A 24,329-nucleotide genomic window follows, 5' to 3' on the forward strand; every position below is an offset into this window, starting at 1 on the left:
ACCATACAACTTCCTACTGAACTGTCAGTTCTTATCTCAAGGACTCCCCTGAATGGCCCCTTCTCATTTTGTGTTTTGTACATGAGCCTGGATAGGTTAGTATTTGCTGAACCTGCTTTTGCCCACCTTTGGAATGTCCTGCAGGGGTAAATTTAGCATCTCTTTTCAGGATATGTGGCCACTTCTCACCTGTCTTTGGCTTTCATGCTTCTTTGCCAAGATTTTGGGTTACCAGAGAGTTCCATTCAGTATCACTTTATGCTAAGAAATCAATGCCCCAGAGCACCCTCAAGTAGGGACACATTGGTGTACTAACACTGCTGACCTAACCAGACTTCTTCCTGGTTACTCTGTGTCTATGGAGGCACACAAGACCCACAGGGACCAGAACTCTTAATGGACATTGCTGTGTAGCCCTTCCTACTGGGCACAGCCATAAACCAAAATTCTGATGTCCACTTCTCAGTCATAAAGCTGCTGTGATTCTGTTGCTGCTTATCAAGTTCTATTGTTAATTGTTCACTGTCCTGGAGTAGATATGTTGAAGTTCTCATTCTTTTTATAGTAGATCTTACTATATCTTGCATTTAGCAAAAAAATCAAGAAGAGAGGAAGCATTGCAAGGAGAGAGAGAAAGGAAGAAAGAAAGGGAGGGAGGCAGGCTTAGAGTGGGGAGGGGGGAAAGAGCAAGATAAGTGTCCCGGGATGAATGCCACCTTCAGGCCTCTCACCAGTCCTCAGAAACCTGGCTCTCCTAAGATTCTCTTTACCTCGCCTCCCCAAATGTCTTCCAGCCACAGCATCCGTGTCATCCACTTCATGTCTCTTGGCAGTTTGCTGAGTGAATGTTTCATGCTTACTTTTCTATGCTGTGTTAATTATTTTTCTCATTGCTGAGACAAAATCCTGACACCCAAAGTTAAAAGAGGAAAAGCTTATTAAGCTCACAGTTTGTGGAGGTTTCAATTCATCATCAGCTGGCTCCTATTCAGGGTAGCATCACAGAAGAGAAACAGTTCATGGCAGGCAGAAGGTTTCAAAACAACAAGGGACAACCACAGCTCTTTCTATCCCTCGTATGCTATCCAGGCTAGTTAGGTCAGGTAGCAGTCATACCCTTAATCCTAGTGACCTTGGTACTAGCATTGCACCATGAAGTAAACCTAGTGTCACACACTCTAGATCCAACCATCTCTTTAAAAGCCCCCCTATGATCAGATGAGGCTTTAGGGGGCCATCTAGACACAAACCATAACATGAGGGTTACATATATTTTACTTTTCTTTCTCTCTTGATCCTTTACATTCTCTTAAGTTTAGTTATCTCTTTTGTTTGTTTTTTTTTCCTTCCTTTCCCATCTGGGCCTCAGTTATACCAGAGATCCTGAAGACCAAAGATGTTTCTGAGCCCTGACTAAAAGCTTGAAATGTTCACATCAGTGAGTCCAGAATACTCTGTGGCTTTGCCTCTTCTGAAAAGAAGGGGACCCAGTGCCAGCTCCAGGCCACACACCTGACGTAGTCACTTTGGTGAGGGCTGTGGACATCTCACCCCACTGCCTTGCCTTCCACCTCTGTGCATTCTAACCTGCTCTACCTGCACCACCTGGCCTGTGTGCTGTGGGTTCCTTCCAGCTGTGCAGTACAGCTGGGACACCCAGGTGTGAGAAACCAGCACCCTCCCTTTTCCCAGGAGCACCTCATCAACAGCAACTCATGGGAGCTGGCAGCTAAAGGGCCCATTTTCTTGTTCCCTGAAGAGGAAAATTACACTGCTCCCAGAGCCATGTGGAGGAATGAAGCTCCAGTGGCCTTTGTGCCTGCCTTTTGTGCCCTGGCTGTCACCACTGTCTCAGAATATGCTTGAAGAGGAACCCAAATCAGGAATGTTTCCAAGCTAGAAACAAACTGATCACGGACAGATTAAAGAGCTACCAAACTCTGGCTGGGATGGAACAGCCTTCCCATATTGATACTCAGCTGGTCATGTAAGACGGCATGGACAGGAAGTAGTTAGGACAGCAAACTAGAAGCGGGCACCCAGGAAAGTGGGGGGAGTTTACTCTTCTCTGCCTTCCCTTCCTGTTCTGTCGTGCTCCCCTTCCCTCTGCTCCCACTCTGGAACAGGACCTGGCCCTGAAACTGAGCTACCCGTACCCCAGTTTCATGCAGCAGCTGACCTGCCTGGAGGTGCCTGTTCCCCCGCTCTCTGCCGTCCTGGGAGCTGGTGTGCCATGGTCTGTGGGCCATGCCAATGTGCCAACCATTGCCTCAGGTCTTTTGGAAAGAGGTCAGCAAAAGTCATGAAAGATTCAGGTCCTAGGAAATATATCTAAAGTCAAACCTACGCATTTATTTCCTCTTGTCAGATGACAAGAAACCTCTTATCTGTCAGCTGGGTCAAGATGATGAGTGACTCATTATTTAACATTGGTAAAGGTGATTTAAGGGCCTCAGATAAAGCCGGTAAAATGCCTACTGAAGCAGAGATGGGCAAGCCCCATTCCTCCCTCCCAGCGCACCTGAATCGCAATGGGCGGCTCTTTCACTGCTTGCCCCAGATTCTTCAGAAACCTCCCAGGTTTCCTTAGATGCCCTGTGACTGGGGTAGCGGTGGCCTGCAGGCAGGGGCTGACCCTGCAGCCAAACACACCCGTAGCTCCCAGTGTTTGGAAATAAGAGGCTAAGGGGTGGAAGCTGGGGGTGTAGCTCAGCAGTAGAGCGCAAGTTCAGCATGCGTAAGGCCCATAGTTCGATCTCTAGTATGTACACAAAAAAAAAAAAGCAGAAAACAAACCAACAAACAGTGGGAGATGAAGGAGAGGTGGGACAGTGCACACAGCAGCACCCTACATGTCCCCACTGAGGACATGGTGTCTGGTACCATTGGTGGTACCATGGTGTCTGGTACATTGAGAGTGTGCATTTGGGGAAGGGCACAGGATAGAGTGGCCTCCATTTCTGGTGCAAGAGTAAGTTTGGGGTGGGAGGTGTGCCCGGAGGGTGCCTCTGTTCACAGAAGCAGTGTCTGCGGTGCACTGGGTTGGGTGCACGCATAGTCGTGTTCAGAGCTCAGTAGTTGGAGGGATGCTTTGCTGGTACGTTTAGCCGACGCACTCGAATTTTTTCTGCCAAGAGAATGATTCGCATGTATGTCTTCATTGAGGGTAATTATTTTTTAGCACCTTGCTGGGCATGCTGGGTGACCTCATCTCAGGAAAAAGAGCTTGTCTCCCTTGGAAGGAAAGTAAGAGGAGCAGCCTCCCTTCTCCTGTCTTAGCCAGAAATTCCTCATCTCTCTGTGTCTTGTTCTCTAGTGAGTCACTGTTTTACCCATAAAACTCATCTCGGAGAATATTCCAAAGGTGTTTCTTTTTAACAGAGAAACAACTTTCTAAGGCAGGAAGAAGAGCATTTCAATTCTCCTACTTTTAAGTCAAAGACAAGTGGTATAAAACTATATTCAGTAAGTACAGCTCACCCTACAAGTGTCTTAGACTTCTGGCTGTAGACAATGTAAGGAACAGCATGAGGCAGAGACCAGCTGAGACCATTAGGCTATGTAAAGACAACATAGTACGGAATTTATTGTGCTTGGGGACAGGCAGACAGAAGGTTAAAAGGTCATCTGTATGGAACAAAGCGATGTAGGCTGTTTTATAAAACTTGAAAGAAGACAAGGAACATTAGGCAAGATCTCAGTAAACCTTGGTGGTCAGTGTTCTCTGGCTGCTTTATGCCTCTGTGGACAAAGTCCTAGAGGAATCTGGTGTGAAAATTTGGGCATCTTTAGATGTCCAGGTGTTTGCAAGATTCTGTGTTCCACTGTCTGTCCTGTAAGACATCCTTCGTTTGCTAAGGGTACCAGTGTTGGGCTGAGAACAATGCTTCTGCTGAGAGACAGGTTGGGACTGGGAGAGTCGTGTCCCAATTGGGCTTTACAGACAGATGGGTGGAAGAAGAGGTAAAAAGAAGAAAGGGAAAGAGATGGCCCAGAGAAAGGGCCCTGGGGACAGGGGAATCTATGGGAAATGGAGCAGTGACAGAAACAGAGACAGAGGACATTGGAGCTAAAGAGAAGGAGAGGGAGAAAGAGAAGGAGAAGGAGGAGAAGGAGGAGGAGGAGGAGGAGGAGGAGGAGGAGGAGGCGGAGGAGGAGGAGGAGGAGGAGGAGGAGGCGGAGGAGGAGGAGGAGGAGGAGAAGAGGAGAGAGGTAGTCAGAGGAGCTCCACCAGGGCTCCCTCACCATGCTGGCCTCTTCTACCTCCACACCCTCCACCCCACTTCTCACCATCCTCCCACTACTGACCCTGCTCTTACAAGGCTCATGCTGACCACATGCGCCCAGGTATGTGGCTTTTTCTCAGGGAGCCTCCATCTTGTATCAACGCCAGATTTGATCCTGGCTCTACTCCCCTCTCCTGGCTGGCATCCATGGCCTACCCAGAAGGCTGAAGGGACAGTGGACCTGAACTCCCCTAACCCCCAACCCTTACTATCCTTGCCTCCTTTCAAGTTTTATAAAACAGCCTACATCGCTTTGTTCCATACAGATGACCTTTTAACCCTCCGTCTGCCTGTCCCCAAGCACAATAAATTCCGTGCTATGTTGTCTTTACATAAGCCTAACGGTCTCAGCTGTTCTCTGCCTCATGCTGTTCCTTACATTGTCTACAGCCAGAAGTCTAAGACACTTGTAGGGTGAGCTGTACTTGGGGCAAGAATAACAGATGAGGCATAGCTTACTTCCCACACTGGACTTGGGCTTTTTCAGCTGTGCACATAGAGTGTACATGTGTACTTCTGTATGAAGCCAGAGGCAGCAATCCACCAGGATCTATCTATTTACTTGTACAAGCAGGTGTCACTACCCTGGGAAGCTGCCCTTTCATCCATTCCCTTCTTCTGATGAGTCTTAGTCATTTTCCTCATTGCTGGGACAAATGCCCAACACTGGCAACTTAAAGGATCAGAGGATTACTTTGGCTCAGTTACACAAGTTTCAGTTCACGTTCACCAGGCTTAAACACAGAAATGGCAGATGAAAGGGCTTGGCACCAGTCAAGCTGCTCATGTCATGTGGATCAGGAAGCAGGGACAAAGGGAAAGGCTGGGGAAAAAGATAAACCTTCCAGATCACCCAAGCCCCATGACGCCTCTTCCTACCAGTCCCTGTCTCCTAACAGCAAGTCAGTTATGTCACGCCCCACCATTCAATTACCTTCCAAAGGCCCAGGTGTGCATAAGAGATATTCTCCAGGAGATATTCTAGACAAAACCATAGCACCCTGCTCTCTCACTGTCTATGAACAACCTTCCCAAGCCTGGCCTTGTGCTCTCTCGTGTTTACCTCTGTAGACCAGCCTTGGCCACCCATGATACCCTAAGGCCCAAATGTCCCCCAGAGTATGGATGGAATGTCTGGTTCATCTCAAACTAGGGGGTGGAGACTGGTGGGAAACACCTATCTGTGATGGGTAGACAGAGTTGGGTTCCAGGCCCAGCAACAATGCAGATCTGTGGCTTTGCAGAAGTCTCCCTGGGTTTCACTCTGCTCATTTCACCCAAAATAGGCAAGATAGGACCTGGCTGAGCAATGTCATGAGGCCAGGAGGATGTGTCTGCGGCTGGAAGTTCTGCAGGCACCTCCCAAGCACTAGGGATCCAGTGGCCTCATGAGGAGGATGCTTCTGGTGGCCAGTGGCGGGTCCGACTCTGGGAAGTTGACAGAAGTTAAAAGCATGGACTCAGGGGACAAATCCTGGCTCTGCTACTCACTGGAGTGCTTCTGTAGGTGAATTATTTATTTTTTCCTTGCCTCAGCTTTCTTAAGTACAAAATGAAGATCATAATAGTAATCACTGTAGAGCTGTCAGAGGGGTTAGATCAGATACATTAATGTGAGCTGCTTGCAACCATGCCTACCATACAAGTGTTATATTTAATAAACACTACATTCATTATTAGTGACAGTTACCAAAAAGTTACACACCAATTTCTACCCAGAAGACTGGTCACCCTGTGGTCTCTAGGAAAGAAGCCTGAGGATGGATCTGCTGTGCCTCCCACCAAGCCTTGCTTCATCCTGAGGGCACCACAACCATCTCCAGAAGTAAGACAGACAGGTGCCTTCCCCTCCTCTTGGAGCTCTAGAGTGGGGCCACTTCCTCTGGCCCCACATGCACCCAGGCCCCTGCGGTAACCAGGAAATAGGGATGTGCTTGTCTGGGCAAAGGGATGAGTGAGGGAAAGGTAGAAACACTCCCAGGCTGCCTCACCTGCTCTTAGATGTACACATGGCATCTCCAGGTGACTCAGCCATAGCCATGTGGTATCACAAGTTTGTCCTAGCATTGTGACCAGGAGGTGGGGGAAGATGGGACTTGGAGAAAGAAAGGAATGAGGGATGAGGCACCTGCCTGGTGCAGAAGGCTGTGCTTCTTCTAGGCACAGAGGCCTCCGGGATGTGGCTCTCTGGCTGCTGGATAGAAAGGACAATGTGCAGCACAGGTCAAGATGGGGAGGGAGCAAAGGAAGGCAGTCACAGAGCTGGGGTGGGAGGAAGACAGAGACCAAGGTCTAGGTGAAGGGCATGCGGAAGGAGCCCTTCAGGTGAATTCAACTTTATGCATGAATTGCCCAAATTTGGTGACCAATTAGGGGATGCCAGTGAGGAGGAGCTGAGAGTCGAGGGTGGCCCCAGTCTCCAGATGATGGATTGGAAGGGTTCAACTGTGGCAGTCTCTCTGCATGTCGTGGTGCTGCTCACATTGGGGACTCAGCCAGGCAAAGACTGGAGTGTGACGTCCTTACTTCTGTTGACGGGCCATGCTGGGAACGAGACTGCAGACCAAAGGATGGGCAGGGTGCTCCAAAAGTTACACACTCATTTCTACTCAGTCACTGGACAAGGGAGGCAGTTTCCATCTCAACCAGATTTCAGAAGCAGAGAGGTTCTGAACTCTCCCAGGGAGACCCCGGGAATGAACCACCAAAAGATCTCTTTTTCCTTATTCCTCACAAATTTACCTAGAGCATGGGAGTGGCACCGGTTGAATTCTCTCTCAGGCTTATTGTGACACCTGTCAGCTGACTGCTTTGTACATAAAATGGGGATGGTGATAAAAAGAGAGATAAGTTAAGCAACATATGCAAAGTGCCTCGCATAGTGTTTTGCACTGAAGTAGGAAGTTTTTAATTATGGAACATTCTCGAGTATGATAGCGAGTACCTGTAATCCCAGCTACTCAGGAGGCTGAGACAAGAGGCAAGTTCCAAGCCATCCTGAGCAAGTTAGCAGATCCTGTATCAAACTAAGTAGAAAGGGCTGAGGATGTGGCTCGGTGATAGAGACTTGCTTAGTATGCATCAATCTGTGGATTTAATTCCCAGTATTGCACTATGAAAATCAATATTGTACTGTGATTATCATTATTGCATCCTGATCTGGCCTCTTCTCTCTGTGACTGTAATATAACAACAGTGCCTATCTTCCTTCTCCCTTTAAGACTCACCCAAGCCCCAGTTGTATTCTTCTCACATACCCCAGGTCCGAGCAAGTCATTTTGGGTTCCTTGAATGGAAGTCCCAGCGAGAAAGAGATCAGAGCACAGAAAAATGGGATTGCATCAAACTCAATTATGTCCCCCAAGCCCACTGTACATTGAAAACACATTTAATGCACCCAACCTACTGACCATCACAGCTTAGCAACACTACATGGTAGGTCTTGGTTATGTTCCTGCTAATTTTATGGCTAATGGAGCTGCAGGTCTCTGTTACTGCCCAACATTATGAGAGACAATTATGTCACCTATCACTAGCCCAGGAGAAGATCAAAACTCAGAATGCAAAGCCCAGCGTCTACTAAGTTGTTATCACTTTCACACCATTGTAAAGTTGAAAACTCATGTCAGAACAGGGTAGGTGAATCAAGGACCCTCTGCACACTCATGTGCATGCATGCGTGTGTGCGCGCGCACACACACACACACACAGTGAAATATTATTCAGCTTTTGCAAAGGATATTTGCTGTTTGTGACAGCAGGGATAGACCCAGAGAAGAAAATATCAAGTGAAGTAACACAGACACAGAAAGAGGAATGATCTCACTCACAGCGGAATCTTGAAAAATGATCAAATCAGTAAAAGGAGAGAGTGTCGGTCACAGAAGGTAGAGATGTGGGAGGTGGGAGGAAGTGGAGCGATGCTGATCTAGGGTGCAAGCCTCAGTTGTGCAGGATGAGTAAGTTCTTGGAGCTCTGTCTTCCAGCACAGGGGCTATCGTTGCTAAAAATGCGCTGATATTTGAATTTTGTTCAGAAAGTGGCTCTTAAGAGTTCTCATCCCGCATCACCCAAAAAACTATCTCTTTGAGGTGATGAGCATGTTAATTAGTTTGGTTGTGGCAATCATTTCACAATGTATACATGTATGAAAACATCAAGCACCCTAAATTTATGTGGTTTTTATCTGTCAATTATGCGTGTGGGGAGAAAGAATGGGGGGAAGACCATAAGGGAGAGAGAGCGAGACTGCCATTTATTGGAAGATGAGTTCCAGGCACATTTCCACACCTGGCAGAATCCTGGTGGCCCTAGAAAGAGGAGGCAACTTGGTGCTTCCTTTACAGAAAATGTAAAGTGAAATGTGAAGAGACTAAGTGTGTAACTGAAGGTCATGAAGACCTTCTATTATACACTTAGGAGGCTGTCTGATTCTGAAGGATGAACCCTTATTTCTGGTCATCATGATCTCATAAAGCTTCCTCTCCCCTAGATGGTGAGCCCCTACCTTGGAATTGCCCAGAGAAAGAAATCAAGTCATGCAGAACCATATGACTTTCCATAGAGAATGCTCGAAGGACCAAAGTGTGTCTTAGACCTACATAATCTTTGGGGCCATCTTTGGGGAGCAGACTCCTTATTTCTAGAGAGGCCCCAATGCAGCCAGGGTTGTGAAACAGGAGATGTATGGAAGGATCCAGGCCAAGAATGCTCTTGGGTGGGCAGCTTATATGAGCTTATATGAGCAGCACCTCCACTATACCCAGAGCTGTTGCCCAGGCAACACAGCTTCTGCACAGCCAAGGCTGTGACACAGGGGTGCTCCTAAGTCACGAACCCTCACAAGTGCATGGTTGTGGCCACATTCTGCCTTGACTTAAGCAGACACACCCTCATCTGCCTGGCCCCTGCTTGCTAGCCTGCAGCCTTGCAGGAAACGATCATGGCCAGAGTCTGGATCGAAGGCCAAGCTCTAGCATTTATCAGCCACAGGTGTGGGGCAATACTTCTTGCACTAGAACCCTGTGACATTTGCCTCTGGTAGATGGGGATCTTGAGCTCAAAGAGGACACAGAGGTAAATGGCAAAAATGAGTTTTGTATCCAGGCCTTTGTGATTACAAATTCAAGGCTTTCTCCAAAAGCTCCTCAATATCCAGCCCAATGAGATGTCACCTATCACTAGCCCAGGAGAAGATCAAAACTCAGAATGCAAAGCCCAGTGTCTACTAAGTTTGCTAAGGAAATCTCAGCAAACAAAGCATCTTAGCTTATTTTCCTGCTATCCAAAACACAAACAACCAAACTCAACCAATTGCCAGCTCAATATATTAGGCAGAAGAGTTTGCCCTCCGTAGAACCAGAAAACAAGCCACCTCTGTCCCTTCAGGTCCACTGATAAAGATACTCACAGCTGTGTGACTGCATCCCCCTGGGGGATCCCACAACATCCTCTTGGGAGTATCTAGGTCAGCACAGACTGGCTATGCGAAGGCCTCTACCTTGGGAATACAGCTTCTCTCGGGAGTGCAAATGCTCAGGAATCACTCATGGTGGTGGGAGACTGGGAAGGGAGCAGAGGTGATCTGGCTACCCTGAGAAGAGTTTCAGAAAGGCACAGGTTGGCTAAAAACAATGCACAAGTTCCCCAGAAATGGAAAGCCTTCCGCTCTAAAATAGAACTGATTTGCTCACTGTATATGGAAAGGGAGCAAGCCAATGGCCTCTGGAGCCTGGGCTGCCAGCCAGCACCCACGTCTTACACCCCGGGGTGCACCTTCTCTCCCACTTTCCCTTCCTGCTCTCTTTCCCAGGAGGAGCTGGAGCTGTGCTTGGCAATACTGGATTTCAGAGTTCAGAACGGCAGGTTAGCGTTCAGTCATCCATTCAGCCATCCTGCCAGGCACTGGGGTGCTTAGCACTAAAACAAGACAAGACATGGCCCCTGCCCTGTCAGGCTTTGGGGAGGGACAGGTTTGGAAGCAGGTAGATTTCCCAGCCCAGCATTTACAACCCAGTGATTTCAGCAGCTCCTCAAGTCTCCACCTCTGTTCCCGTGCATCTGAGGTGTGTGGAATGAATTCTTCATGGAATTCAAGTGAGTGAAAAGATTTCATTAGTAAATGTGAAAGTGCTTTGCTAACCATAAAGATCATATCGATCATAATACAGTTAATAGTGTGGCTGGCATTATGATCACTGTTACGTTCTTCCGTTCAGGAAGTTTTGTCTATTTGATCTGCCTATTCTGTCCGGAATGTGGGTAATATTTTATGTGGCAGACCTCAATAATATTGATTAATATGCTCAGATCATTAGCCTACTCCTTTACCTTAAAAAATTTTATTAAGCTCTAATTCACATATTATTTAGTTCACAAATTTAAAATATATAATTTAGTGGTTTTGTTTTTAAGGTTATTCTCAAGAGTTGTATAACTATTACCACAATCTAACTTTAGAATATTTTCATCCACCTTTCTAAAAAAATTCTCTACCCATTACTATCCATTCTCTCTTATGAAGCCCTTCCCCATACTGCAAGCAAACACTTTCTACCTATTCTGGGCATTGCATATAAAAGAAGTCATATAAGCTGGGTGTGGCTGCGCATGCCTGAGATCTCGGCACTGTGGGAGCCTAAGGCAAGATGAGCACAAGTTCAAACCCAGTCTGGGAAATTTAACAAAAACCTACCTCAAAAAAAATTTTTTTTAAAGGGCTGGGAATATAGTTCAGTATGAAGGCCTTGGGTTCATCCTCCAGTTTTCAAAATAAAAGTAATAAACAATAGTAATAAAATAAAAGTCAATTTACTTATTTTTGGTCACTTTTTTGGGGGGGATGCTGCATGCAAAATCTTTCTAAATTGGTTCTGCCTTTTAAAACATGATCTACCCTCTAAACAAAACTTCGGATAGCAAATACATGACTTTAATTCCAAGTCAGGAAAAAAAAATCAATGAATCATCACCATAACCTTAAACGATCCAGATGTCATTGGAAAAAGTTAACTAAGCCATCCTGCTGGGGCAGAGATGGAAGCAGGTGCAGTTTCCAGCTGGGAAGGATGGCAAGTAAGCCAGGGAGATGACAACCTTTCTCTCTCTGTCCCCAACAGGAAATACTTGGTGGGGGGCTGATTGTAAAGCAGAAGGGAGTAGAAAGGTGTGCTCAGGAAAGATGACAAGAGTGATATTAACTGCTTAACTGAGGAAAGAAATTGACATGATACAAATCAAGGGACTAGAGCATGGCTTCCTGGTCATATTTCAATTTGAAACTTTTTAGCTAAGTGGATTTCATTGTCACCTGTAAAAGCAGAATAACATTAAAGCTTGCCTTGTTCTGCTGCCCTGCCCTGTAAAACAAAAGCCCAGCTCCAGGCAGTTGATGAATCTGGAGGAAGGGGCACAGGATAGGTGGTGGCATCCACTTAAATCCCTTCCCTGGCAAGAGCAAGGGGAGGACAGGAAGCCCCTGCAATCTTTTTGGAACTCTTGCAAAACTGACCTTTTGCAAACAAAATTAGCTTCCTGTCACCTTAGAACAATATTGACATGGCATGCCCCAAAGTCTAACACTGCCACCTCCTCCTCCTCCTGCACCTTCTCTCCTCACTTACCTGCACCAGTCACCTCCCTCTCCCTCTTGCTGTCCCTGTGGCTGGCAGAAGCCATTCTCTGCAGGGCCATCACCATTCCTGTCCCATATCAGGGGCCCTTCCTGCCCCCCTCTCACGTGATCTACCCCACCATGCTCCCTCTTATGGTTCTAATTTCAGATGAAATGTAGTAGTTCTACAGAGAAGTCTTCTCTAGTGACATCATCAGAGACAACTCACACCCCAGCCTAATCACACTCCACCGCTTACTCCAGTCTTTTTATAAGCAGGGCTTTTTATTATCATAGCTGCATTCAAAGGCTAAGTAATGAACTTGCGCCCAGAGTAGCCATATCATGAAACATGAGGACACCACGAAGCATGAGGACACCATCCCAAAGCATGAACCTACCAACCAATCCGAGATCCGGAATAGTAACAATGTCCGGTTTCTTTTCTGCATGATACTTACTATTGGAAATACATTGCATTTGTATTGTCTCTGTTTTCTATCATTCTTACCCAAATGCCAGCTCTGATGTATTTTATGAATCGCTGCATCTCCCAGGGTTAGAATGGTGCTTAAAAATCACCCATTCGTGTATGAATGCATAAACAGGATAAAACAACAAGGTCAGAGGAATAGGGTGCCAGTGGCGGTGGGGTCTGGGCTTTCTCTGTCTCCATGCAGAGATCCACCAGCCCACCAGATCCCACAGATGTGGCCACTCCCACCCCTTTTCTGAAAGCCTAGTTAATGTGCAGTTGTGTGAGGCGAAGTGTGACATGTGCTTATATACACGGAGGCACACCAGGCAATTTACGTTGCCATTTTAAGGCACAATTTCCGTGCCTGGTAGAGCAGAGACCTTAATACATATTTGCAGATGCCCAGGTTAGAAATGAGCATTCAGCAAACCATAATCTCTTTACCCAGCCCTGTGTCAGACTCAGAGCACAGACTCAAACATTGTTTGTGGAAATAAATTCAAAGTCTGAGCTAAAAAAAAAATAATAATACCCAAGTTCTATAAAATAACACTGAGCCAAATCAACTGGTAAAGGCATGTGTCCCAGCCCTAGGAGTCCTATTGTCAGGATTATGGTGGATCTTGCTGGGAGTGCGGGACTCCTGAAAGTAAGTTCTTTCACTTCCCAACATCACATTTGGCCATAAACTGATCAGTGGACTCATCCATTTATGAATATCATGTCCCAGTGACCTAGTCACCTCCCAATATCGCCTGCCTCTGAGTGCATGAGACATTCAGGGATATTTAGATATAAACTACAACACTAGCTTGTAACAGAAGATGCACCCTACCCCCAACTGGTATACTTTAGTGGGTTAGCTGTCCAGGTAATTGTTCCTATTCCAGGTCTGGTTGCTTCTGTCTTTTAGAAACAGCTGTGATGCAAAGCTAGTTACTATGATGCACGCAGTCCCCAGTTGACAAGCCATTCTGCTGCTGTACATCCTGCTTGCTTATCACACATAAGCCCTAGACCACCAGAGATCAGGGCCTGGTATTCTGGGAATGAGCCCAATCAGTGCCCATCAACGTAAATAAACCTGCCTGCAAATCCCAGGTGTCGCTTCAGTGTTTCTGTTTGCCATTGCAAACTAACTTAGGAAAACTGGGAATCTGATCATGAAGGAAATAACAGTTTCAAATACAATCCCTGGTGATTTGGAAGGAGGCATTCATTATCAGACATCTTAAGAAAAATAGAGCTGAAGAAATGAAGAATTCATTTAGCCCGTGTCATGGTTTATGTGGGTGGCCCCCAGGCCTCATGAGTTTGCATTGTGCATTTGTGATTGGTTCATTGTCTAGTGCTTGGATTGATGGTGTCAGTGCTCCACCACATAGGGGTGGAGCCAGCATACAGTGTAATGGCAGGAAGAAGGTGTGTGTCTCTCTCTTGCAGTTTCCACTTGCTGTTTGCAGCCACCACGAACTGTGGCCCTGCCATGCTACCCTTCCTTGGAGCCAACTGAGTATGGACTGAATCTCCAAAAACTATAAGAAATAAACCTTTCCTTTCTCAACTTTAGGTATCAGGTATTTTATCTCAGCGATGAGTAAAAAGTAACTATGACAGCCTGTATTGCTAAAACATTTTTATCATAATCTACAGTAGGAAATATGTTTTACATCACAATTCAGTACCCATATATATACACACATAATAAAAATAACTATTTAAATGCTGGTGTCAGAGCTGGGCATGTTGGCTCACACCTGTAATCCCAGCACTCGGGAGCCTAAGGCAGGAGGATCATTGCAAGTTTGAAACCAGCCTGGGCTACAAAGTGAGCACAAGGCCAGTCTGACCTGCTTAGAGACCCTGTCTCAAAAAGGTAATAAATAAATAAAATGCTGATATCAATGCATTCTATTGATTTTATAACTCACTTAAAATCTGTGATTTGCAATCTGAAAAACACTGTGCTAGTCTCCTCCATACACCATACCTGAAGCCCAGGCAGTCTTCATGGTCCGGGGTGAGTCGTAATTTGTAAAAAACTGAGAATGTTGACGCTGTGAGCTCTGAAGATGAAGTAACCCTGGCTCACCCTCCTCACTCCAATGCCAGGTATTTGGCAGGAATAAACCAATAGCAGATGGTCAAGAAATTGGTAAAACCACGATACATGAAAGTTATAGCTCCCAGAGCCACTTGGCAATGAATGGTGCCTCCTAGCCAGATGCAGCTGTGCACATCTGTGTCTCCAGCTACTTGGACCTGAGGCAGGAGAGTCGTTTGAGGCCAGGCCTTTAAGGCCAGCCTGGACAGCATAGTGAGACATTGTCCCTGAATAAACACCCCAAGAATGATGCTCCTTTCTTACACAAGCTAGAGCAATCACACTACGTTGGCTATAGAGAAATAGCAGCAATTTCACAGTTCCGAAGGAGAATAAATCTTAATCTCAAATGTGAAAATAAAGTGATCTGTACAGTACTTTAGATAATTACACATTGCTTCGTGAATGAACATCCTCTGCTTTCCATGGTCCCTTTCACTGGCTTGAACATGCCTGGCTGAAGACTCTTCTTTCTCTGCCTAACGGTGGGCTGGACAATTAAGGCTACAAATGCATTCAGGTAGAATCGATGAAATCATCCACAGGACTCCCTTCTCTCCACTGTTTCAGAGTAGCTTTAAGAAGTATAATTGATAAACATTATACAATAAGTCACACATATTCCGTATGCATGTTTCCACACAAATGTATACCTGTGAAACCATCATATAGTCAAGATAATACAAATATATTATACTTAAAAGTTAGTTTCATTTTTCCCTTTTGTAATCTCTTCCTCTAGTCTTTCTCCACACACTTTCTTCCTCCATTGCCAGGCAAGCACTGTATAAGTTTTCTATCACTAAAGAATAATTCATGTTTTCTGTAATTTTATGTAAGTATCATATAAGCATATTTACTCTCTTTTTATCTAGCACTTTCCACTGAAGATCATTATTTTGATCTTTACCTAAGGTTATATTTCATTGTTGTAGGAACTGGCCTTCACACAAGGCTATATCCCAAGCTCTATTTATTTTGTATTTTGAAACAAGGTCTGATTAAATTGCCTAGGCTGTACTTGAACTTAGCAATGCCTCCCGGTGTACTAGGGCTACAGCTGTGCATGCCTGGCTCATCCATGTTAGACTCATTCCTTTTTGAGTAGTTAAGCAGAAATATTTCATTCATATGCATATACCATAATTTGTTTATTTGTTTACCTATCAATGGGCTTTTGGCCTATTTCCTGTTAGGAATATTATAAATAAAAGTGGTACAAACATTTGTACATAAATTTTTAGATGAATATATGTTTCTCATGGATAAAGATCTAGTAGTGGAATGCCTGGATCACCCAGAAGATGTTTATTTCCTTTATAAAAACCTGCAAAATTGTTTTCCAAAGGGTTTGTTCCATTTTACATTCTCACTCAATCATACGAGAGTTCTAGTTTCTGCGTATCCTCACCAGCATTTGGGAGGACAGTTCTGTGTGTATGCTGTGTTTTAAGTCAATTAATAAATGTGTGTTGTTCTCTCACTGTGGCTTTAATTTGCATTTTCCAAAAGTTTCCAAATCATTTAATGAGCTTATTTGTCATCTACATGTACTTTTTGGGGGTCTGTTCTAGTCTTCACCTTTACAAAATGGGTTGTTTTCTCATTTTTGAATTTGAAGAATTCTAAATATAAATCTCTTATCAGTCATACATATGTGCATTTCTTTTTGCAAATATTTTCTACCAGTCTATTTCTCTTCTTTCTCTTACAGAATTTTACATAAAAGAACTTTTTAAGTTTAATCAATCTCAGTTTAGCAAAAGGTCACAGAGGATTTTTTCCTGTGCTTTCTCCTTTCAGTTTAATAGATTTAGGTCACACAATCTATGACTAAATTGAATTCATTTTTGTGTGTGATGCAAAAGACAGATAGAAATTTGATTTTTTTTGCATGTGGATATTTAATTGTTTCAGTACCATTTTTTAAAAGAATCCATTGTCTGCTGGATTCCCTTTGCAGCTTTAACAGAAATTTGTCATGGATTTATGTGTGTCTACTTATGTGATTTCTACTATGTTCTGTTTATGTACCATCTTTGTGCCAATATAATATTTTCATATTATAACTCTTAAATATAATAACTCTTAAAATCAGATAACATTATTGGTACTCTAATCTTAATCCTTCACAAAGTTGCTTTGACTATTGTAAGCTCTTTGCATCTCCATATAAATTTTAGAATTAGCTTGTCCATTTTTACCTAAAAAGCTTGGTATAATTTTGAACATTCTAGTCTATGAACAAAATACATCTCTTCCTTAATTTATTTAACTTTTCTGAATCATTTTCTATTACTTAGTTTATAGATCTTAAACATCTTTGTCAATTTCTCATTAAGTACCTCATAATTTGTTGTGTAATTATAAATACTATGATTTTTATGTTAATTTTGGGTTGTTTGTTACAAATAGATAGAAAAACAACTAATTTTTAAATAGTAATCTTGTACCTGGCAATCTTGTCAAAGTCACTTATTTGACCCAGTGCATTTTTTATAGGTTCAGATATGCTACATAACTAAACATGTCACCTGCAAAAAAAAAAAGACTTTTACTTCTTCCTTTCCAATCTGAATGTCTTTCTTTTTCTTGGCTCAATGCCCTGGCTGCAACCTTTGGTACAAACTTGCAAGAATAGAAATACTCATGATATTATTTTACTAGCATTTTGGGAGAGAGAACCAGGAATTGAATTCAGGACCTTGCACTTGTCAGGCAGGCACTTGTGCCACTGAGCTGTATCCCCAGCCCTTTTATTAACATTTTTATAGATACAGACATTCTCTTTCCTTCTTAATCCAGCCAGAGTCTTCTTAATTCTTTTCAAGTTCTACAAATTACTGATGCTCTTTTCTATTTTTGTATTTTTCTTTTATTTTGTTATATATTCATCATTATTGAGCTTTTCTGATACAATCTCCATTTGCTATTATTCATCTAGTGTATTTTCCATTCTATTCTTTGTAGTTTGACTTGATTCTTTTTATATATTCCACGTCTCTTCTTTAAAATTTAAAATGCAGTTATACTAATTTCTTTCTCTAGTCCCAACATCTGTGTTTGTTCTTTGCTGGTTTTAGCCATTTGCCTTTTTGCCTCATGATGAGTCCTGTTTTCTTGTTTCTTTACATTTCTGGAATTTTTAATTGGGTGCTAGATACTGTGAATTTTATCATGCTACAAATGGAAAATTTTTATTTTCCTATGAGCATTCTTACACCATATTCTAGTTAAGTTACATGGAAACAGTAATAATTTCAGGTCTTATGATTCATTAGAAGAATTCAGAGCAACATTCAATCAGGGATAATTATTCACCACTACTGAGGCAAGTGATCTTGCAAATAGAAGTATTCTTGCATATAAAAAATGTATCTTGTGAATAAAAAGTATTCTGTCTAATTACCCATGATGTGTGCATTTTCACTGTGTAATTGTGGGAACAAGACAAGAATTTGTGGCCCTTTGTGTGCATCTAGAACTATTTGTCTAAACTCTTTGGATGGCTCCTTAAGCCAAGAGTTGGGGAATTTCCTCACACATATGTGTTGGTCGTTACCTGGTAAAATCGTGACAAAGCAGATCTCAGGACTTTTGTCTCTGTGCAACTTTCTTTTGATAACTTTCCCCATCCTGCATACTGTAGTTGTTTCTGTCTCCTCATTTCTCTGTTCGATCTTCTCAACTCTGGATTCTTGTACTTTGACCTGGGAAATGTGACCTGGGAATTTCAAGGCAGTGAAATTGGGAATCACTCAGGAATCACTGCCTTTCCCTGCCTGATCTCAGTGTCTTCAATACAAGTCTTTTATCTATTTTGTCTTTTCTTTGTTGTTTCAAGTAAGAGGGTGTATGCAGTGACTAATACATCCATCTTGCTCAGAAGTGGGGTCTCTCTCCATTTTCCCCTCTTCTCTGCATGTGTCTTGCATAGGATGACTCCTTAGGAATTATCTACAGGTGACAAAAGGATCACAGTACTCTTCATTGGTCTAGGTCACATTAGTAATATGATTACATGTAATTTTTTTTAAAAAGACCACTTGACTCATTGGAAGCCTAAGAATTTTTTAAAGTTTAACACTTATGTACTGATGTACAGAAACTCAAAATTGAGTGAGTTATGGCTATGTTAACTGAAAAAAAAACTCTAGCAAGACTAACTACTCTGTCATCCTGTTGAAAACTTGATGTAGCACCTCTCCCTGCAGCCTGAGGGCTAAGAGCAGGGTGGGGTAGGGCCTGAAAGGGGTACACAATCCAGTGTGTTCATCCCTAGACTCAGAAATTTCAAAAGACTGACTGGTAAATGGATAGTCATAAATTTGTCTGTGATGCTTATCTTCAGAGATCTAGAGCAGCACTTGAAAGGCAATAATATAGATGTAATCTTAATTTCAAACAGTGCCAGGTGGCAGCCAGAGAACCCAAGATTAAAGTCTTCCCCTAGAAGCACCATCTTGCCATGTTCTGTTCTTGTCTGTGAGCAGTGAGCTTCAGGGCTCATTGCCCTGATGGGGAACTGAGCCACAGCGGCTGCAGGGAACATGGAGCACTGGGCTTTGAGAAGACAGCCTTGAGATGAAATCTCAGTATAGCCAGTCCCTTGTTCTGGGAGTTGGGCAAATCAATCAGTCAGTCTCTTAGAGTTTCAGTTTTCCCAGACTGTTCCTAGGACTGTTGAAATTACTACATGTCACACAATAGAATAAATCAGGAGTTCTTCCCTTTTTCAAGTCCATTCAAATCATCTGCTTTCTGTTAACAATCCTCTCCCACCCACTGATATACAGTGCAGTTGCTTATCTTTCAAGTTTCTTATTTTTTTTTAAAGCCATGTTTACCAGTCTCAGGAATCTTAGCTAAATTTGTGTGAAATCTTTAATTTACAGGCCTGATTACTTCTAGGGATGGTTACTCTCACCTGAGCCATTTCAATCATCCTAATTTCACTCCCCAAGAGCAATGGCAGAGATCTTCATGACAGTGCTTATTACAAGGCTTTGGGAATTATGTTTTATTTTTACTGGCTGTTCCACTAGAAAATGAAACCCTGAAAGGCTAGGAATATGTATTTTTCATGTTGGTGATACTAAAAGCATCTATATTAAAGGGACTATAGTAAGGGTTTTGTAACAAGAAATGAATGACGAATAGGTTAATGAAAAGGCAAATAGTCATGACCTCCAGAAAGTTTATTCCTGAACTAAAGACCAGGTTAAACTGAGAATAATTGCTCACAACCTGAAGAACATACAGGGAATTCTCTCTGGAAACCAGATGCAGTAAGATTGAGCAGAAGGAGCATAGACTCCTGAGAGAGACCTCAGTTCAAAATCAGGCTCTTCCATGACACTATTGTTAGGGTGCAATTATATGATTAGTAAAGTCACAGTTACAAAATAGCAGCCTTTAGGTATTTCATAATAATCGCTAGAGATCAATAAGAGCTCTTGCTGTGACCATGCTCCTGCTGCTTGTCATGTAGCTAGCTTGCTAACTTCAGTCAGGCTTGACTGAGTCCAGATGTTTTTCTTCTGATAACACACTGGATCAGCTTGACTATTCTTAGTTTATGTCTTCCTTAGTTAAGAAAATATATTGCTTCTAACTGGCTTCAAGGACTTTGTTTGGAGCAAAGTAACTCTGCCAAAGACACTTGTTAACTCTGCTTGCTTTGCTTGAACCACCCCCCCCCCCCACGCCATCTCCAGGATGTTCCTATGTTATGATAAACAACTCCTTTTAAGCAAAAGTATTTAGAGTTAATTTACCAGACAATATGACTTAACTCATATAACCAATCATGTAGTGCCTAGTACACTTCCTGCTTGCAAACTGTATTTAAACTGAACCCAAAACTGCCTCAGTGCTGATGACTTGGAACTGAGATTTCCATCAGCCCACTAGTGCCTTCTAGATTCCTCAGTATAGAGTCTTCTGTTTGGTAAAATGTGAGACTTTTCTGTTTGAAGACCCTGAGAGTTTAGGGCTATTTGTCATTACAGCATAGCCAAGATCATTCTTACTTACACAATATTCATGGACTATGGAAATAATTAAATGAAATGTTTTTAAATTGCCAAGTTTTCATGCGCTTATAGCTGCTGAGTTTAAAAAAGATGCAAATTTTCTACTTTGAATACAGCAATAGCACTGTAAAATGTATTATTAAGAGAAGTCTCAGCGTCAGAAACTCTTAGTGGAGTTGTGTGTGTGTGTGTGTGTGTGTGTGTGTTTGTAATATGCAAGAAAGTGCAAACTAACGGAGGACTGGATATCAGTACTTCGGATATCAGTAGTGCTGGCTATCAGTACTTTGCAGGGTGTTCAGATGGCAAAGAGAGTTAGCAAAAGGAGAGACCAGTTGGAGCTACAGGAAATAGGGAAGGGCATATTAATGAATCTTAAACATGGAAGATAGAGAATATTGAATTCCTAAAAATTCTAAGACACATATAATAACATCTTAATCTCTTCTTGTAATTATCTGATATGAAGTTGTTTCACAGTATGAAAACGTGTTTTTTTTCTTTTCAGGGGTTATAATATCATCAAAAGAGTATGGCTTAGCACAGTTCTTGGCACATAGTAAGGACTCAATAAACATGTATAAATAGATGATCGGGCTTTTGAATTCCAGCTCTCCCTTCCTGTGTGACTTCCTGTGTGACTTACCATCTCCATGGTTCAGTCTCTACATCTTAGCATATTTTGCATTTAAATGTGGCACACAGATCCACATGGTGGCTGTTCAATAAAAGGAATACTCTTGCTTTTTTCCATGTTGTAGCATGGTTTTCAAAGCCATCAGCATTTATACTCTTCACACTGTGTGTGTACATTCTTGACATGTAAAGAGGTCTCTAATTTATCACTGTCACAAGAACTATGCTAACAAACATTTGCCCAAGCTTCTTGCTGTTGTTGGTATTTTCATTAAGACTGACTTCAAAGTTTGGCTTCACTGAGTCAAAGGTAGTGAACACATCCATGGAAGGATCAGTCCAACAGGGGGACACAGGAAGCAGAATGAGGCCTAATTATAAGGGTCCAAATTCAGCTGATGAGCTTAGATTAGATCAACAGATCTGCTTAGGCTTGTTGGTAGATTCTGTGTAGCAAACTTGTTTTCCAGTGAAAACTTTCCAGGTTTTAAATTAACCTCCAGTCTTCCATCTCACAGTTCTTCCCACCTTCCAGACTTAACCACCATCACCTCTGGGGCGACTTCAATGCCTTATTAGCCACTGATACCATCTCAGGTGGTGTGGCTGGCTAGGGTGCTGGTTAATCATTTCCTGTGCATTGTGTGGGCCTGTTCTTGCCTCTCAGGTGTGCAGGGTTCCTTTGCACATCTTTCTATTCAAACTTTTCTACATGTTTGTCGTCTAAGTTATTCAGCCTGATTCAAGTTACAGCAAAAGAAAGTAAAATCTGGAAAGAGACAGCAGTAATAGATGGTGTTTCTCAGAGTGAGATGGAAGCACACAGCACTCCTCTTGGAATCAAATATGTGTGCATGTTTGTACACACGTATTTTTATCTAAATTTTTACTCCCCAGTATATTCATCTCATTAATAATTCAGGACTAAAAGAAAACTCACAATCTACTGTCTCATATTTGCTTTAACTCAGTGAATGGAAATACCACACATGCCACCAGGCAAAATAGAAACCAGGGAGCCGTTCTTGATGCCCCTTTTCCTTCAGCACCCCCATCACTTCCAATCCATCATCTCTCAACTCCTAGCCCACCCCTGCATCAGCCCACATTTCTCAGCCTCCACTGCCATTCAGTGGCTCAAGCTACCATCATTTTGCTTGGACTCTTTGGAAATGAGGGTTCCTGTTATCACGTGTGCTGCCAGGATAGATCTCCCTGAAAGAAAAGACAGGTTTCCAACTGTGGAGAGAAAAGAGATCAGACAGTCTCCAACTGCTAACTCCTGCATCCCTTACCAGCTACAGGCAGCCACCTCCCCCGGGGTCATGCCCTTCCTGGGTTATCCCAGGTGACACAATAGGAATTTATAAACCTTGTCTTAGTTACTTTTTACTCATTGCTGAGACGAAATACCTGAAGCCCAAGTTGGGAAAGGAAAGGTTTATTTCTTACAGTTTTTGGAGGTTTTAGTCCACACTCAGTTGGCTCCAAGGCAGGCGGGCATGGCTGGGCCACAGTTCATGGCGCTGCAAACAGTAAGCAGGAACCAACAAAAGAGCAAGACACGCCTTCTTCCTGCCATTACATCACATCCTGGCTCCACCCCTATGTGGGTGGAGCACTGACACCATCAATCCAAGCACTGGACAATGAACCAATCACAAATGCACAATGCAAACTCATGAGGCCTGGGGGCCACCGACATAAACCATGACAAACCTGGTCACATCAGCCAGTTGTGGTACAAATTTGACTGTCAGGTCTACTTAGCAACCAGAAGGCTGGCTGAGACATCATCAGCTGAGGATCTACCTAATACCTGTACCTGGGATCCCACTCTCATCCACCTCCACCTTTCCTGTGTACTGCAGCTATGGCGATCTTTCCTCCACTCTAGTGAAGCAGTCAGTTCGTTGCTTCCAAGCCTCGGTGCTGCCCAGCTGTTTCAAAGTTAAAGAACAAAGCCTTAAACATGGGCAAGATGCTTCTTCCCATCCTTCCCTTCCTACCTCACTCAGTCACATGGACTCTAGTAGATTCCTAGGGTTGTGACAATAAAATTCATAAACTAAGTGGCAAAAATGACAGAAATTCATTGTCTCACAGTTCTGGAGGCTAAAGATTGGTAACTAAAGTGTTACAGAGCTGAACGTCCTCCGAAACCTGCGGGAGATCCTTCTGGTGGCCTTCCAGCATTTCATGATTTACTGGCAGTCTTTGGCATTCCCTGGCTTGTGGGTGCGTAGTGTGGCTTCTGTCTTCCACCATCACATGCCACTGTCTGTATTTCTGTGTTCACCGGACTTTCTTCTAATGGCATCAGCAGTCATATTAGATTGGAGGCCTACTCCAGGGTGTTACATCTTAATTAATCGCATCTTACATGACCCTATTTGCAAAGAAGCGCAGGGCTGTGGTTTGAGTGTGTTCTTCAAAGGCTTGTACGTTGCAAGGTTGGTCCTTATTGTCATGGTGGTGAGAGCTTTAAAAGATGAGGCAGAGAGGCAGGCCATTAGTGGTCCCTCTCCACTTTTCTCTAGTTTCCTGTTTACCAAATGATCTCTGTGTGTGTGTGTGTGTGTGTATGTGTCTCTGTCTCTGTCTGTCTGTCTGTCTCTCTCTTTCTGCCCACCACCTGCCTCTGTGATATGTCCTCCACGAGGTCCTTACCAGAGCCAAGTTGGTGCCAGCACCACGCCCTTAAGTCTTCAGCATTGTGAAATAAACTTTTTTTGAAATGTACCCAGTCTTGGATATTTCATTACAGTAATGGAAGACAGGCTGATGCTATCATATTCTGGGATCCAGGGGGCTATGATTTCAATATATCTTTTTTGGAGGACACAGTTCAACCTGTAACACTGATACTCGTTTGATCCCTGAAAGTCTTCATACTCATCTTGCTTCAGGTCTTATGTATAACCCGTCCAAACTCCCCATTCCTTCCCCAGTCCACTTGTTCCTATTCAAGACCTTATCCTCTCAATCTCTGCTAAAAATTCATTCTCCTTAGTCAGATTTTTCTATCCTCCTCCTACCTTGAGCTAAGTCAGCTCTTCCCATTCATTGTACCCTGTATTTTCTTTCTCAGTGTATATCATCACTTGTAATTATATATTTTTGTGCAAATCTTTTAACCATGGCTGACACATGGTTGTATGCTCCTGCACCAGTACAC

General features: G+C 43.3%; 1 long non-coding RNA gene across 1 annotated transcript in view; it reads right to left on the reverse strand.

Moving 5' to 3' along the window:
* The window catches only part of LOC134476295 (uncharacterized), a 43,664-nt gene extending 20,989 nt beyond the window's left edge, over positions 1-22,675 (reverse strand). Inside the window, exon 1 of the long non-coding RNA XR_010047871.1 lies at positions 22,604-22,675. This is a non-coding gene — a long non-coding RNA (uncharacterized LOC134476295). The remainder of the gene's footprint in view (positions 1-22,603) is intronic.
* Positions 22,676-24,329: the final 1,654 nt, after the last annotated feature.

Source organism: Cavia porcellus, unplaced genomic scaffold, assembly GCF_034190915.1.
Source record: "Cavia porcellus strain 051 isolate PalLab524CR breed Dunkin Hartley unplaced genomic scaffold, mCavPor4.1 scaffold_6, whole genome shotgun sequence".
Classification (NCBI taxonomy): domain Eukaryota; kingdom Metazoa; phylum Chordata; class Mammalia; order Rodentia; family Caviidae; genus Cavia; species Cavia porcellus.